Below are 16,947 nucleotides of genomic sequence, written 5' to 3'. Positions count from 1 at the left end.
CACCTCTATGTCAACACCGATGGGTCACACAGCAAGCAGAGTGCATCTCCTCCAAACCTTGCCCCACCCCCACATTCCTCGGGCATTCATTCTGTCGACTTTCAGCTTTCACCATTATCTAGCCTTTCATATCTTGCCTAAACTCCCTCCATGAATACTAGGTTGTGTTTAAGCGTCTGTGGAAGCAAGAATCATTGCTCGTTCGTCCTGCAATGTGGTCTTAATGCACCTTGAAGCCCAACGAATTCTGGGTGAGTCGACAGAAACCTTTCCATCCAGCCTCCTTGTCTCAGTGTTCCCGGAGCTCACCTCCGTTTTCTCGTCTCCAGTCGGAAACCCCTGTCTATAGGTTGTGAGGATGCAGTGAACACACTTGGCCTTGCTCCATATGGAGCTGTCTCGTTTCAAGTCTTGGACTCACGGTCACCTCACTAGGAGTAGTACCTAGGCTTGGGTTTGAACAGGGTGATAGGGATGGGGCCGAGAAATGCATGATTCAGGTTGTGCTGGGGAATCCCATGCAGGAAATGCCCAGCTGCGGCTGATTAGTATTCCCAGCAAGGGGTGGAGCTTGCCCAGAGCTGTGTGAGCCTTGTGTGCTAACTTCTCCTCAAAACGTGCCCTGACAAATGTCTTTTCTCATCTTGTTTTCTTTCTGAAAGCTTCCTTGGAGCTTGCCATACAGCCAAAACCAAGGTGGAATTCATTTCCATGAGCAGATGCCACAAGCTTCCAGCTTCTTGGACGAAACACTGAATCATCCTGTCCTGTGCATCTAGTTCCCATGGATTCTCATTGAGCTGGTTGGCTCTGGAGAAAAGGGGAATGGATAGTGTGCTCCACCTCAGTCCTCATTTTTCCAATTGGCTTGTCGGGTCAACCAGCCTGAGGTGTGTCCCTGGGGACAGATTGTTGGCTAAGTGTTTCTGCCTGGGTTTCCGGTGAAGTGTTCACATCCTTTGTCCACTTGTTGCTTACTCACCCAGGGTCCATCACACTACTGAACATTTCAACAGGTAGAAAAACCATGCCGTAAACAAACCCAAAATATGACTCTTAGAATTTTTAGAAGATCTTAAAACCTGATAGAAAAATGTGCAAGAGCTACGAGCCAACAGTTTATAAGAAAGATGTATCACTGGCCTTTAAATTTACGAAGACTTGTTTAAAGACATGAGCAGCCAATTCACAAGAAGAGTATGGACCTAGCCCCGAACCACGTTAGGAACATATTAAATCTAAAGAAGGTAAGAAAAATCATACTAAGTTTCCCTTGAGAACGAAACTCAGGCAGTAGTGGCATAGATAGTACTAATTGTAGACAGAGACATTAGGATACTTGGAATAAATGTGTTTTGTGTGTTCTAAACATAAGGAGAGACATGGAAATCCTAAATTAGACCCCATTTTATCTTACAGATATAAAAAAAATAGTGTCAGGTGAAGCATATTTTGAGGTTTTCCTGATACCTCAGACATTAAAACGAAAAAAAAAAAAAAAAAAATCCTGCACCATAGGAGACCAGGATTCAGTCCCTGGTTTGGGACGATCCCCTGGATGGGAAAATGGCAGCCTGCTTACATGTGCTTGCTGCAAAATCCCCATGGACAGAAGAACCTGGTGGGCTACAGTCCAGGGGGTCAAAAAGAGTTGGACACCACTGAATAACGAAGCACAGCACAGCACAGCACATTGAATGCCTGTGAAAGAAAGCCAGGTAGGGAGAAAAGAGGGAGAAAGGAAAACAAGGGAAATGAAAGGAAGGAAAGAAAATCCTCTGTTGCTGGTGAGAACAGAGCATCCAGAGATGTCCTTCAGCAGGACAGCACCACACATGTCCATCTGAGCACTCTCAGACGGTTTGAAACAACCATTTCCAACTTTGGTCTCACTCCTTCAACCAAACTAATGTGCAGGGTTTACCACTAACAGGCTAATAACCATCTGGTTTCTCCTCATTCAAATCCTGACTCACCCAAAAGTGAAAAAGACACGTGTGCCCCAATGTTCATCACAGCACTGTTTACAATGGAAGCAACCTAGATGTACATCAGCAGACAAATGGGTAAGAAAGCTCTGGTACATAGACACAATGGAATATTGTCAGCCATTAAAAAGAACACATGTGAATCCATTCTTATGAGGTGGATGAAACTGGAGCCTATTTTACAGAGCGAAGTAAGTCTGTAAAAAAAACACCAAACACTGTATAATGCATATATATTGAATTTAGGAAGATGGAGATGATAACCCTATATGGGAGACAGAAAAAGAGACACAGACTTCCAGAACAGACTTCTTTTGGACTGTGCGGGAGATGGGGAGGGTGGGATGATCTGAGAGAATAGCATTGAAACATGTATATTATCATATGTGAAAGGGAGAGCCAGTCCATGTTCCATGCATAAGACAGGGTGCTCAGGGCTGATACACTGGGCTGACCCAGAGGGATGGGATGGGGAGGGAGGGGGAAGGGGGGATCAGGATGGGGAACACATGTATTTCCATGGCTGATCCATGTCAATGTTAGGAAAATACAGCACAATATTGTAATGTAATTACACACCAATTAAAATAAATAAAATAAAATAAAATACATTCCTTTGCCAAAAAAGGCCTAAGCAGTATTAGCTTTTTGACCTCCAAAACGCCATCCTTTCCTTCTTTCTTCCCTCCTTCCTCCGCACACATTCTTTCCATTTCTTTCTCTTTATACAGCTGTTAAAGCTTGCTTTCCATTTAGAGTTATGACAAAGTCTTGGCTCGACTCCCCATGATGTACATTGCATACCTGAGCTCAACTTCCACTTAATTAACACTCCGTGCCTCCCACTCCCCAACCTCTGTATTGCTCCTCGGTCTTCCCCTAAATGCTGGGAACCAGTAGATGCGTCCCTATATTTGTGCGCCTCCATTTTTATCATATTCTCTAATTTGCAGTATGTCTACATTCTATAAGTGATATCATAGAGTATTTCTGTATCTCTGTCTGAGTTATTTTTCTCAATATTCTACCTTTGATATTGCTGCAAATGTCAATATTTCATTCTTTTCATGGGCAACTCCTCTGTATGTCTTTTAACAAATGGCACTGCCCCCCACACAGGACACAGCTTCCCAGCTAAGTGTCCATCTCTGCCCTCACACAGAAAAAGACCAAGTCCTCTTCTTCTTCTCCCATGGGAAGTGTGTCTTTGAAGCTCAGTCTGGAACCAGTTCTGCCCACGACTTTCTGGCAACCTGGACCTTCTGGTCCCATCTCCAACTCCACAGAAGCCATCTCCCTCCCTTCTCACACACTTATCCCCTCCCTGCCCTACCTGCCGCCCCACTATCAGATAACTCAGAGACAAATATAATATCACATCAGGTTGATTGTATTTTATTTTCGTTATTAATGTATGCAGTTGCTATAATGTTCAGCATCTGTACTGTTAGCCAGTAGGCATCGGCGATACTGGCGGGCATTTCTGAAGTCTCTAGCCATGCCCCGTAATCACTGGCTGTCCACTGGTCCAGCTGGAATGGCAGGCGTCTCCATTGTCTCTGGGACCTTCTCTGGTTTGTTCTGACTAGCTGTAATGGCAGGGGTCTCCATGGTCTATTAAACCTGCTCTAGTTCATTCTGATTACCTGGAAAGGCAGGGGTGTCCATGTCTCTGGGACCTCCCCTGGTTCGTTCTGATTAGCTGGAATGGCAGGGGTCTCCATGGTCTATTGAACCTGCTCTAGTTCATTCTGATTGCCTGGAATGGCAGGGGTTTCCATGGTCTCTGGGACCTCATCTGATTCATTCTAATTAGCTGGAATGGCAGGGGTCTCCATGGTCTCTGGGACCTACTCTGGTTTCCTCTGATTCACCTGTTCATTCGCTTTGGAACTCTGGCTACAGAGCTTTGAGCATCTGATTTTCTGAAGCTTTTTTGTGGTGGGAGTTTTCAGAGAAGTGTTCTTGGGCAGCTTTGCCGGAATGGGATTATTCACCCTCACGGTTATCATGGCCACCTGAAGAAAACAAGACAGGGAGCCAGAATGGCACTGGTTTAGGGAAGAGTGTGAAGAGAGGTGGGAACGATGGCTTCAGAAGGGGTGTGGGCAGAGAAGGGTTATGTACCAGGCAAGGACAGGGGAGGGGGTCTTTTGGGGTGGGGCCAATGGGCAAGAGAGTGTGGCTGGGTTCAGCTCACCTAGACATTTTTTCTGGACCTCAGTTGATAGGAGGTCTTCATCTTCTCCTGGGTAACAGGAGGTGCGTGTTCCATAACTACTCAGGAGCCTTGCGGCTTCCTAGTCACCTCAGTCATTTGGAGGATTCACAGTGGTGTGCTCAGAGCTCCTGAGCACCGCTATATATACCTGTCCCCATGGAGCCTCACTCTCATGCTTTATGAGGTCAGCAAGTCTCTTCCCCAGTCAAAGGAGTCCCTGGGTGAGCTTCGACATCACAAAGCTGCACCCTGTCATGTACAGCAGAGGTTGGGGATCAATTCACATGATTTTCTGGGAGAAATGTTGCATTTGTAATGCCATAAAGAGACCTCCAAACTCACCTGCCACCCTCACCTCTATGTCAACACTGATGGGTCACACAGAAGGCAGAGTGCATCTCCTACAAACCTTGCGCCACAGCCACACGCCTCGGGCATTCATTCTGTCCTCTCTCAGCTTTTACCATTATCTAGCCTTTCATATCTTGCCTAAACTTCCTCCATGATTACTAGGTTGTGTTTAAGCGTCTGTGGAAGCAAGAATCATTGCTCGTTCGTCCTGCAATGTGGTCTTAATGCACCTTGAAGCCCACCAAATTCTGGGTAAGTCGACAGAAATTTTCCATCCAGCCTCCTTGTCTCAGTGTTCGCAGAGCTCGCCTCCGATTTCTGGTCTCCAGTCGGAAACCCCTGTCAATAGGTTGTGAGGATGCAGTGAACACACTTGGGCTTACTCCACATGTAGCTGTCACGTTTCAAGTCTTGGACTCAGGGTCACCTGACTAGGAGTAGTACCTAGGCTTGGGTTTGAACAGGGTGATGGGGATGGGGCCGAGAAATGCATGTTTCTGGTTGTGCTGGGGGATCCCATGCAGGAAATGCCCAGCTGGGTCTGATTAGTATTCCCAGCATGGGTTGGTGCTTGCCCAGAGCTGTGTGAGCCTTGTGTGCTAAGTTCTTCTCAACACGTGCCCTCACAAATAACTTTTCTCATCTTGTTTTCTTGCTGAAAGCTTCCTTAGAGCTTGCCTCACAGCCAAAACCAAGGTGGAATTCACTTCCATGAGCAGCTGCCACAAGCTTCCAGCTTCTTGGACGAAACACTGAGTCATCCTGTCCTGTGCATCTAGTTCCCATGGACTCTCATTGAGCTGGTTGGCTCTGGAGAAAAGGGGAATGGATAGTGTGCTCCACCTCAGTCCTCATTTTTCCAATTGGCTCGTCGGGTCAACTAGCCTGTGTTGTGTCCCTGGGGACAGTTTGTTGGCTGAGTGGTTTTCCCTGGGTTTCCTGTGAAGTGTTCACATCCTTTGTCCACTTGTTGCTTACTCACCCAGGGTCCATCACACTGCTGAGCATGTCAAGAGATAGAAAAACCATGCCGTAAACAAACCCAAAATATAACTCTTAGAATTTTTAGAAGATCTTAAAACCTGATAGAAAAATGTGCAAGAGCTACGAGCCAACAGTTTATAAGAAAGATGTATCACTGGCCTTTAAATTTACGAAGACTTGTTTAAAGACATGAGCAGCCAATTCACAAGAAGAGTATGGACCTAGCCCCGAACCACGTTAGGAACATGTTAAATCTAAAGAAGGTAAGAAAAATCATACTAAATTTCCCTGGAGAACTGAAACTCAGGCAGTAGTGGCATAGATAGTACTAATTGTAGACAGAGACATTAGGATACTTGGAATAAATGTGTTTTGTGTGTTCTAAACATAAGGAGAGACATGGAAATCCTAAATTAGACCCCATGCTATCTTACAGATATAAACAAAATAGTGTCAGGTGAAGCATATTTTGAGGTTTTCCTGATACCTCAGACATTAAAACGAAAAAAAAAAAAATCCTGCACCGTGGGAGACCAGGATTCAGTCCCTGGTTTGGGACGATCCCCTGGAGTGGAAAATGTCAGCCTACTTCCGTGTGCTTGCTGCAAACTCCCCATGGACAGAAGAATCTGGTGGGCTACAGTCCAAGGGGTCAAAAATAGTTGGACACCACTGAACAACGAAGCACAGCACATTGAATGTCTGTGAAAGAAAGGCAGGTAGGGAGGAAAGAGGGAGAAAGGGAAACAAGGGAAATGAAAGGAAGGAAAGAAAATCCTCTGTTGCTGGTGAGAACAGAGCATCCAGAGATGTCCTTCAGCAGGACAGCACCACACATGTCCATCTGAGCACTCTCAGATGGTTTGAAACAACCATCTCCAACTTTGGTCCCACTCCTTCAACCAAACTGATGTGCAGGGCTTACCACTAACAGGCTAATAGTCATCTGGTTTCTCCTCATTCAAATCCTGACTCACCCAAAAGTGAAAAAGACACGTGTGCCCCAGTGTTCATCATAGCACTGTTTACAATGGAAGCAACCTACATGTCCATCAGTAGACAAATGGGTAAGAAAGCTGTGGTACATAGACACAATGGAATATTACTCAACCATTAAAAAGAACACATGTGAATCCATTCTAATGAGGTGGATGAACCTGGAGCCTATTTTACAGAGCGAAGTAAGTCAGTAAGAAAAACACCAAACACTGTATAAGGCATATATATTGAATTTAGGAAGATGGAGATGATAACCCTATATGGGAGACAGAAAAAGAGACACAGACTTTCAGATCAGTCTTTTGGGCTCTGCGGGAGATGGGGAGGGTGGGATGATCTGAGAGAATAGCTTTGAAACATGTATATTATCATATGTGAAAGGGATAGCCAGTCCATGTTCGATGCATAAGACAGGGTGATCAGGGCTCGTACACTGGGCTGACCCAGAGGGATGGGATGGGGAAGGACGAGGGAGGGGCTATCAGGATGGGGAACACATGTATTTCCATGGCTGATTCATGTCAATGTATGGAAAATACAGCACAATATTGTAATGTAATTACACACCAATTAAAATAAATAAAATAAAATAAAATTCATTCCTTTGCCAAAAAGCGCCTAAGCAGTATTGGCTTTTTGACCCCCAAAAACGCCGTTCTTTCCTTCTTTCTTCCCTCCTTCCTCTCCCCCCATTCTGTCCATTTCTTTCTCTTTATACAGCCGTTAAAGCTTGCTTTCCATTTATAGTTATGACAAAGTCTTGGCTCTATTCCCCATTTTTACATTGCATACCTGAAATCATCTTCCACTTAACTAACAATATGTTCCTCCCACTCCCCCAACTCTGTATTGCCCTTCGGTCTTCCCCTAAATGCTGGTAACCAGTAGATGCGTCCCTATATCTGTGCACCTCCATTTTTATCATATTCTCTAATTTGCGGTATGTCTACATTCTATAAGTGATATCATAGAGTATTTGTGTATCTCTGTCTGAGTTATTTTTCTCAATATTCTACCTTTGATATTGCTGCAAATGTCAATATTTCATTCTTTTCATGGGCAACTCCTCTGTATGTCTTTTAACAAATGGCACTGACCCCCCACACAGGACACAGCTTCCCAGCTAAGTGTCCATCTCTGCAGTCACACAGAGAAAGACCAAGTCCTCTTCTTCTTCTCCCATGGGAAGTGTGTCTTTGAAGCTCAGTCTGGATCCAGTTCTGCACACTACTTTCTGGCAACCTGGACCTTCTGGTCCCATCTCCAACTCCACAGAAGCCATCTCCCTCCCTCCTCACACACTTATACCCTCCCTGCCCTCTCTGCCGCTCCACTATCAGATAACTCACAGACAAATATAATATCACATCAGGTTGATTGTATTTTATTTCGTTATTAATGTATGCAGTTGCAATAATGTTCAGAATCTGTACTGTTAGCCAGTTCGCATCGGCGATACCCGCGGGCATTTCTGAAGTCTGTAGCCATGCCCCAAAGTCACTGGCTGTCCACTGGTCCAGCTGGAATGGCAGGCGTCTCCATTTTCTCTGGGACCTCCCCTGGTTCGTTCTGATTAGCTGTAATGGCTGGGGTCTCCATGGTCTATTAAACCTGCTCTAGTTCATTCTGATTACCTGGAATGGCAGGGGTTTCCATGGTTTCTACGACCTCCTCTGGTTCGTTCTGATTAGCTGGAATGGCAGGGGTCTCCATGGTCTGTTGAACCTGTTCTAGTTCATTCTGATTACTTGGAATGGCAGGGGTTTCCATGGTCTCTGGGACCTCCTCTGATTCATTCTGATTAGCTGGAATGGCAGGGGTCTCCATGGTCTCTGGGACCTCCTCCGGTTCCTTCTGATTCAGCTGTTCATTCGCATTGGAACTCTGGCTACAGAGCTTTGAGCATGTGATTTTCTGAAGCTTTTTTCTGGTGGGAGTTTTCAGAGAAGTTTTCTTGGGCAACTTTGCTGGAATGGGATTATTCACCCTCACGCTTATCATGGCCACCTGGAGAAAACAAGACAGGTCGCCAGAATGGCACTGGTTTAAGGAAGAGTGTGAAGACAGGTGGGAACGATGGCTTCAGAAGGAGTGTCGGCAGAGAAGGGTTATGTGCCAGGCATGGACAGGGGAAGGGGTCTTTTGGGGTGGGGCCAATGGGCAAGAGAGTGTGGTTGGGTTGAACTCACCTAGATATTTTTTTCTGGACCTCAGTTGGTAGGAGGTCTTCATCTTCTCCTGGGTAACAGGAGGTGCGTGTTCCATAACGACTCTGGAGCCTTGTGGCTTCCTAGTCACCTCAGTCATTTGGAGGACTCACAGTGGTCTGCCCAGAGCTCCTGAGCACCCCTATGTATACCCGTCCCCATGGAGTGTCACCCTCATGCTTTATGAGGTCAGCAAGTCTCTTCCCCAGCCTAAGGAGTCCATGGGTGAGCTATGACATCACAAAGCTGCACCTTGACATGTATAGCAGAGGTTGGGGATTAATTCAATGATTTGCCGGGAGAAATGTGGCATTTTGTAATGCCCTAAAGAGACCTCCAAACTCAATTGCCACCCTCACCTCTATGTCAACACTGATGGGTCACACAGCAAGCAGAGTGCATCTCCTCCAAACCTTGCCCCACAGCCACACTCCTCGGGCATTCATTCTGTCGTCTCTCAGCTTTCACCATTATCTAGCCTTTTATATCTTGCCTAAACTCCCTCCATGAATACTAGGTTGTGTTTAAGCGTCTGTGGAAGCAAGAATCATTGCTCGTTCGTCCTGCAATGTGGTGTTAATGCACCTTGAAGACCACCGAATTCAGGGTGAGTTGACAGAAACCTTTCCATCCAGCCTCCTTGTCTCAGTGTTCCAGGAGATTGCCCCCGTTTTCTCGTCTCCATTCGGAAATCCCTGTCTATAGGTTGTGAGGATGCAGTGAACACACTTGGCCTTGTTCCACATGGAGCTATCTCGTTTCAAGCCTTGGACTCACGGTCACCTCACTAGTAGTAGTACCTAGGCATGGGTTTGAACAGGGTGATGGGGATGGGGCCGAGAAATGCATGTTTCAGGTTGTGCTGTTATCCCATAAAGGAAATGCCCAGCTGCGGCTGATTAGTATTCCCAGCAAGGGGTGGAGCTTGCCCAGAGCTGTGTGAGCCTTGTCTCCTAAGTTCTTCTCAACACGTCCCCTCACAAATATCTTTTCTCATCTTGTTTCTTGCTGAAAACTTCCTTGGAGCTTGCCTCACAGCCAAAATCAAGGTGGAATTCATTTCCATGAACAGGTGTCACAAGCTTCCAGTTTCTTGGACAAAACACTGAGTGATCCTGTCCTGTGCATCTAGTTCCCATGGTCTCTGATTGAGCTGATTGGCTCTGGAAAAAAGGGGAATGGATAGTGTGCTCCACCTCAGTCCTCACCTTTCCAATTGACTCGTAGGGTCAACCAGCCTGAGGCGCCCACCTGGGGACAGTTTGTTGGCTTAGTGGCTCTTCCTGGGATTTCTGTGAAGTGTTCACATTCTGTTGTCCACTTGTTGCTTACTCACCCAGGGTCCATCACACTGCTGAACATTTCAAGAGGTAGAAAATGCATGCCATAAACAAAACCAAAATATGACTCTTAGAATTTTTAGAAGATTTTACCGATATAAAAAAACACAGTGTCAGGTGAAGCATATTTTAAGGTTTTCCTGATACGTCAGATATTAAAAAGAAAAAAAAAAAAAAAAACCTGCACCATGCGAAAACAGGATTCATTCCCTGGTTTGGACGATGCCCTGGAGGGGGAAATGGCAGCCTGCTCCCGTGTGCTTGCTACAAAATCCCCATGGACAGAGGAGCCTGGTGGGCTACAGTCCAGAGGGTCAAAAAGAGTTGGACACCACTGAACAACGAAGCACAACACAGCACAGCACATTGAATGTCTGTGAAAGAAAGGCACGTAGTGAGGAAAGAGGGAGAAACGGAAACATGGGAAATGAAAGGAAGGAAAGAAAAGCCTCTGTTGCTGGTGAGAACAGAGCAACTATAGATGTCCTTCAGCAGGACAGCACCACACATGTTCATCTGAGCACTCTCAGACAGTTTGAAACAACCATCTCCAACTTTGGTCCCACTCCTTCAACCAAACTCATGTGCAGGGTTTACCACTAACAGGCTAATAGTCATCTCGTTTCTCCTCATTCAAATCCTGATTCACCCAGAAGTGAAAAAGACACGTGTGCCCCAATGTTCATCACAGCACTGTTTACATGTGCATGGAAGCAACCTAGATGTCCATGAGTAGAAAAATGGGTAAGAAAGCTGTGGTACATAGACACAATGGAATATTAATCAGCCATTAAAAAGAACACATGTGAATCCATTCTCATGAGGTGGATGAAACTGGAGCCTATTTACAGAGCGAAGTAATTCAGTAAGAAAAACACCAAACACTGTATAAGGCATATATATTGAATTTAGGAAGATGGAGATGATAACCCCATAAGGGAGGCAGCAAAAGAGACACAGACTTACAGAACAGTCTTTTGGACTCTGCGGGAGATGGGGAGGGTGAGATGATCTGAGAGAATAGCATTGAAACCTATATATTATCATATGTGAAACGGATAGCCAGTCCATGTTCGATGCATAAGACATGGTGCTCAGGGCTGGTACACTGGGCTGACCCAGAGGGATGGGATGGGGAGGGAGGTGGAAGAGGGGGATCAGGATGGGGAACACATGTATTTCCATGGCTGATTCATGTCAATGTATGGAAAATACAGGACAGTATTGTAATGTAGTTACACACCAATTAAAATAAATAAAATAAAATAAAATACATTCCTTTGCCACAGAGGGCCTAAGCAGTATTGGCGTTTTTACCTCCAAAACGCCATTCTTTACTTCTTTCTTCCCTCCTTCCTCCCCCACATTCTTTCCATTCCTTTCTCTTTATACAGCTGTTAAAACTTGCTTTCCATTTATAGTTATGACAAAGTCTTAGCTCTATTCCCCATGTTGTACATTGCATACCTGAGCTCATCTTCCACTTAACTAACACTGCGTGCCTCCCACTCCCCCACCTCTGTATTACCCCTCGGTCTTCCCCTCCACGCTGAAAACCAGTAGATGCGTCTCTATATCTGCGAGCCTACATTTTTATCATATTTTCTAATTTGCGGTATGTCTACATTCTATAAGTGATATCATAGAGTATTTGTGTATCTCTGTCTGAGTTATTTTTCTCAACTATCTACCTTTGATATTGCTGCAAATGTCAATATTGCATTCTTTTGATGGGCAACTCCTCTGTATGTCTTTTAACAAATGGCCCAGACCCTCCACACAGGACACAGCTTCCCAGCTAAGTGTCCATATCTGCACTCACACAGAGAAACACCAAGTCCTCTTCTTCTCCCATGGGAAGTGTGTCTTTGAAGCTCAGTCTGGAACCAGTTCTGCCCACGACTTTCTGGCAACCTGGACCTTCTGGACCCATCTCCATCTCCACAGAAGCCATCTCTGTCCCTCCTCACATACTTATCCCTTCCCTGCCCTCTCTGCCGCCCCACTATCAGATAACTCAGAGACAAATACAATATCACATCAGGTTGATTTTATTTTATTTTGTTATTAATGTATGCAGTTGCAATAATGTTCAGAATCTGTACTGTTAGCCAGTTCGCATCGGCGATTCCCGCGGGGATTTCTGTAGTCTCTAGCCATGCCCCAAAGTCACTGGCTGTCCACTGGTCCAGCTGGAAAGGCAGGGGTCTCCATTGTCTCTGGGACCTCCTCTGGTTCGTTCAGATTAGCTGCAATGGCACGGGTCTCCATGGTCTATTGAATCTGCTATAGTTCATTTTGATTACCTGGCATGGCAGGGGTTTCCATTGTCTCTGGGACCTCCTCTAGTTCGTTCTGGTTAGCTGGAATGGCAGGGGTCCATGGTCTATTGAAGCTGCTCTAGTTCATTCTGATTACCTGGAATGGCAGGGGTTTCCATGGTCTCTGGGACCTCCTCTGCTTCATTGTGATTAGCTGGAATGGCAGGGGTCTCCATGGTCTTTGGGACCTCCTCTGGTTCCTTCTGATTCAGCTGTTCATTCGCCTTGGAACTCTGGATACAGAGATGTGAGCATCTGATTTTCTCAAGCTTTTTTCTGGTGGGAGTTTTCAGAGAAGTTTTCTTGGGCAGCTTTTCCGGAATGGGATTATTCACCCTCACGGTTATCATGGCCACCTGGAGAAACCAAGACAGGGAGCCAGACCGGCACTGGTTAAAGGAAGAGTGTGAAGACAGTTGGGAAGGATGGCTTCAGAAGGGGTGTGGGCAGAGAAGGGTTATGTGTCAGGCTTGGACAGGGGAGGGGGTCTTTTGGGGTGGGGCCAATGGGCAAAAGATTGTGGCTGGGTTCAGCTCACCTAGACATTTTTTCTGGACCTCATTTGGTAGGAGGTCTTCATCTTCTCCTGAGTAACAGGAGGTTCGAGTTCCATAACTACTTTGGAGCCTTGTGTCTTCCTAGTCACCTCAGTTATTTGGAGGACTCACAGGGCTCTACTCAGAGCCCCTGAGCACCGCTATATATACGCATCCCCATGGAGTGTCATCCTCATGCTTTATGAGGTCAGCAAGTCTCTTCCTCAGTCAAAGGAGTCCCTGGGTGAGCTTAGACATCACAAAGCTGCACCCTGACATGTATAGCAGAGGTTGGGGATCAATTCAGATGATTTGCTGGGAGAAACATGGCATTTGTAATGCCCTAAATAGACCTCCAAACTCACCTGCCACCCTCACATCTATGTCAACTCTGATGGGTCACACAACAGGCAGAGTGTATCTCCTCCAAACTTTGCCCCACAGCCACAATCCTCGGACATTCACTCTTTCCTTTCTCAGCTTTCACCATTATCTAGCCTTTCATATATTGCCTAAACTCCCTCCATGACTACTAGGTTGTGTTTAAGCCTCTGTGGAAACAAGAATCATTGCTGGTTCGTCCTGCAATATGGTCTTAATGCACCTTGAAGACAATCGAATTCTGGGTGAGTCGACAGAAACCTTTCCATCCAGCCTCCTTGTGTCAGTATTCCCTGAGCTCGCCTCCATTTTCTGCTCTCCAGTCGGTAACCCCTGTCTATAGGTTGTGAGGATGCAGTGAATACACTTGGCTTTGCTTCACAAGCAGCTGTCTCGTTTGAAGTCTTGGACTCACTGTCACCTCAATAGGAGTAGTACCTAGGCTTGGGTTTGAACAGGGTGATGGGGATGGGGCCGAGAAATGTATGTTTCAGGTTGTGCTGGGGGATCCCATGCAGGAAATGCCCAGCTGCGTCTGATTAATATTCCCAGCAAGGGGTGGAGCTTGACCAGAACTGTGTGAGCCTTATGTGCTATGTTCATCTCAACAAAAGCCCTCACAAATATCTTTTCTCATCTTGTTTTCCTGCTGACAGCTTCCTTGGAGCTTGCATCACAGCCAAAACCAAGGTGGAATTCATTTCCATGAGCAGCTTGCACAAGCTTCCAGCTTCTTTGATGAAACACTGAGACATCCTGTCCTATGCATCTAGTTCCCATGGTCTCTCATTGAGCTGGTTGGCTCTGGACAAAAAGGGAATTGATAGTGTGCTCCACCTCAGTCCTCGTTTTTCCAATTGACTCGTAGGTCAACCAGCCTGAGGGGCGCCCCTGGGGACAGTTTGTTGGCTTAGTTGTTCTTCCTGGGTTTCCTGTGTAGTGTTCACATCCTGTTGTTCACTTGTTGCTTACTCACCCAGGGTCCATCAAACTTCTGAACATTTCAAGAATTAGAAAAACCATGCTGTAAACAAACCCAAAATATGACTCTTAGAATTTTTAGAAGATCTTAAAACCTGATAGAAAAATGTGCAAGAGGCACGAGCCAACAGTTTATAAGAAATGTATAACTGGCCTTTAAATTTACGAAGACTTGTTTAAAGACATGAGAAGCCAATTCACAAGAAGAGTATGGACCTAGCCCCGAACCACGTTAGGAACATATTAAATCTAAAGAAGGTAAGAAAAATCATACTAAATTTCCCTTGAGAACTGAAACTCAGGCAGTAATGGCATAGATATTAGTATTTGTAGTCAGAGACATTAGGATACTTGGAATAAATGTGATTTGTGTGTTCTAAACGTAAAGAGAGACATGGAAATCCTAAACTAGACCCCATTTTATCTTACAGATATAAAAAGAAAGGTGTCACAAAAGCATATTTTAAGGTTTTCCTGATACCTCAGACATTAAAAAGAAAAAAAGAAACCTGCACAATGGGAGACCAGGATTCAGTCCCTGTGTTGGGAAGATCCCCTGGACGGAGAAATGGCAGTGTTATCCCGTGTGCTTGCTGCAAAATCCCCAAGGACAGAGGAGCCTGGTGGGCTACAGTCCAGGGGGTCAAAAAGAGTTGGACACCACTGAACAACGAAGCACAGCACAGCACAGCACATTGAATGTTTGTGAAAGAAAGGCAGGTAGGGAGGAAAGAGGGAGAAAGGGAAACAAGGGAAATGAAAGGAAGGAAAGAAAGTTCTCTGTTGCTAGTGAGAACAGAGCAATCAGAGATGTCCTTCAGCAGGACAGCACAACATATGTCCATCTGAGCACTCTCAGACGGTTTGAAACAACCATCTCCAACTTGGTCCCACTCCTTCCACCAAACTCATGTGCAGGGTTAACCACTGACAGGCTAATAGTCATCTGGTTTCTCCTCACTCAAATCCTGATTCACCCAGAAGTGTAAAAGACACGTGTGCCCCAATGTCCATCACAGCACTGTTTAAAATACCCAGGGCATGGAAGCAACCTAGATGTCCATCAGCAGACAAATCCGTAAGAAAGCTGTTGAACATAGACACAATGGAATATTGCACAGCTAATAAAAAGAACACATGTGAATCCATTCTCATGAGGTGGATGAAACTGAAGCCTACTTCACAGAGAGAAGTAAGTCAGTAAGAAAAACGCCAAACACTGTATAAGGCATATATATTGAATTTAGGAAGATGGAGATGATAACCCTGTATGGGAGACAGCAAAAGAGACACAGACTTCCAGAACAGTCCTTTGGACTCTGCGGGAGATGGCGAGGGTGGAATGATCTGAAAGAAAGCATTGAAACATGTATATTATCATATGTGAAAGGGATAGCCAGTCCATGTTCAATGCATAAGATAGGGTGCTCAGGGCTGGTACACTGGGCTGACCAAGAGGGATGGGATGGGGAGGGTGGTGGAAGGGGGGATCAGGATGGGGAACACATGTATTTCCATGGCTGATTCATGTCAGTGTATGGAAAATACAGCACAATATTGTAATGTAATTACACACCAACTAAAATAAATAAAATAAAATAAAATACATTCCTTTGCCAAAAAGGGCCTAACCAGTATTGGCTTTTTGACCTCCAAAAACGCCATTCTTTCCTTGTTTCTTCCCTTCTTCCTTCCCCCACATTCTTTCCATTTCTTTCTCTTTATACAGTTGTTAAAGCTTGCTTTCCAATTATAGTTATGACAAAGTCTTGGCTCTCTTCCCCATGTTGTACATTGCATACCTGAGCTCATCCTACACTTAACTAACACTGCATGCCTCCCACTCCCCCACCTCTGTATTGCCCCTTGGTCTTCCCCTCCACGCTGGGAACCAGTAGATGCGTCTCTATATCTGTGCACCTCCATTTTTATCATATTCTCTAATTTGCAGTATGTCTACATTCTATAAGTGATATCATAGAGTATTTCTGTATCTCTGTCTGAGTTATTTTTCTCAATATTCTACCTTTGATATTGCTGCAAATGTCAATATTTCATTCTTTTCATGGGCAACTCCTCTGTATGTCTTTTAACAAATGGCACTGACCCTCCACACAGGACATAGCTTCCCAGCTAAGTGTCCATCTCTGCACTCACACAGAGAAAGACCAAGTCCTCTTCTTCTTCTCCCATGGGAAGTGTGTCTTTGAAGCTCAGTATGGAACCAGTTCTTCCCACGACTTTCTGGCAACCTGGACCTTCTGATCCCATCTCCAACTCCACAGAAGCCATATCGCTCCCTCCTCACACACTTACGCCCTCCCTGCCTTCTCTGCAGCCCCACTCTCATATAACTCAGAGACAAATATAATATCACATCAGGTTGACTGTATTTTATTTTCATAATTTATGTATGCAGTTGCTATAATGTCCAGCATCTGTATTGTTAGCCAGTAGGCATCGGCGATACCCGTGGGTATTTCTGAAGTTTCTAGCCATGCCCCGAAGTCACTGGCTGTCCACTGGTCCAGCTGGAATGGCAGGGGTCTCCATTGTCTCTGGGACCTCCTCTGGTTCATTCTGTCTAGCTGTAATGGCAGGGGTCTCCATGGTCTATTGAACCTGCTCTAGTTCATTC

The sequence above is a fragment of the Dama dama genome, chromosome X (assembly GCF_033118175.1).
Source record: "Dama dama isolate Ldn47 chromosome X, ASM3311817v1, whole genome shotgun sequence".
Taxonomy (NCBI): domain Eukaryota; kingdom Metazoa; phylum Chordata; class Mammalia; order Artiodactyla; family Cervidae; genus Dama; species Dama dama.
The sequence above is the reverse complement of the archived record's forward strand: the minus strand, read 5'-3'. Positions refer to the sequence as shown.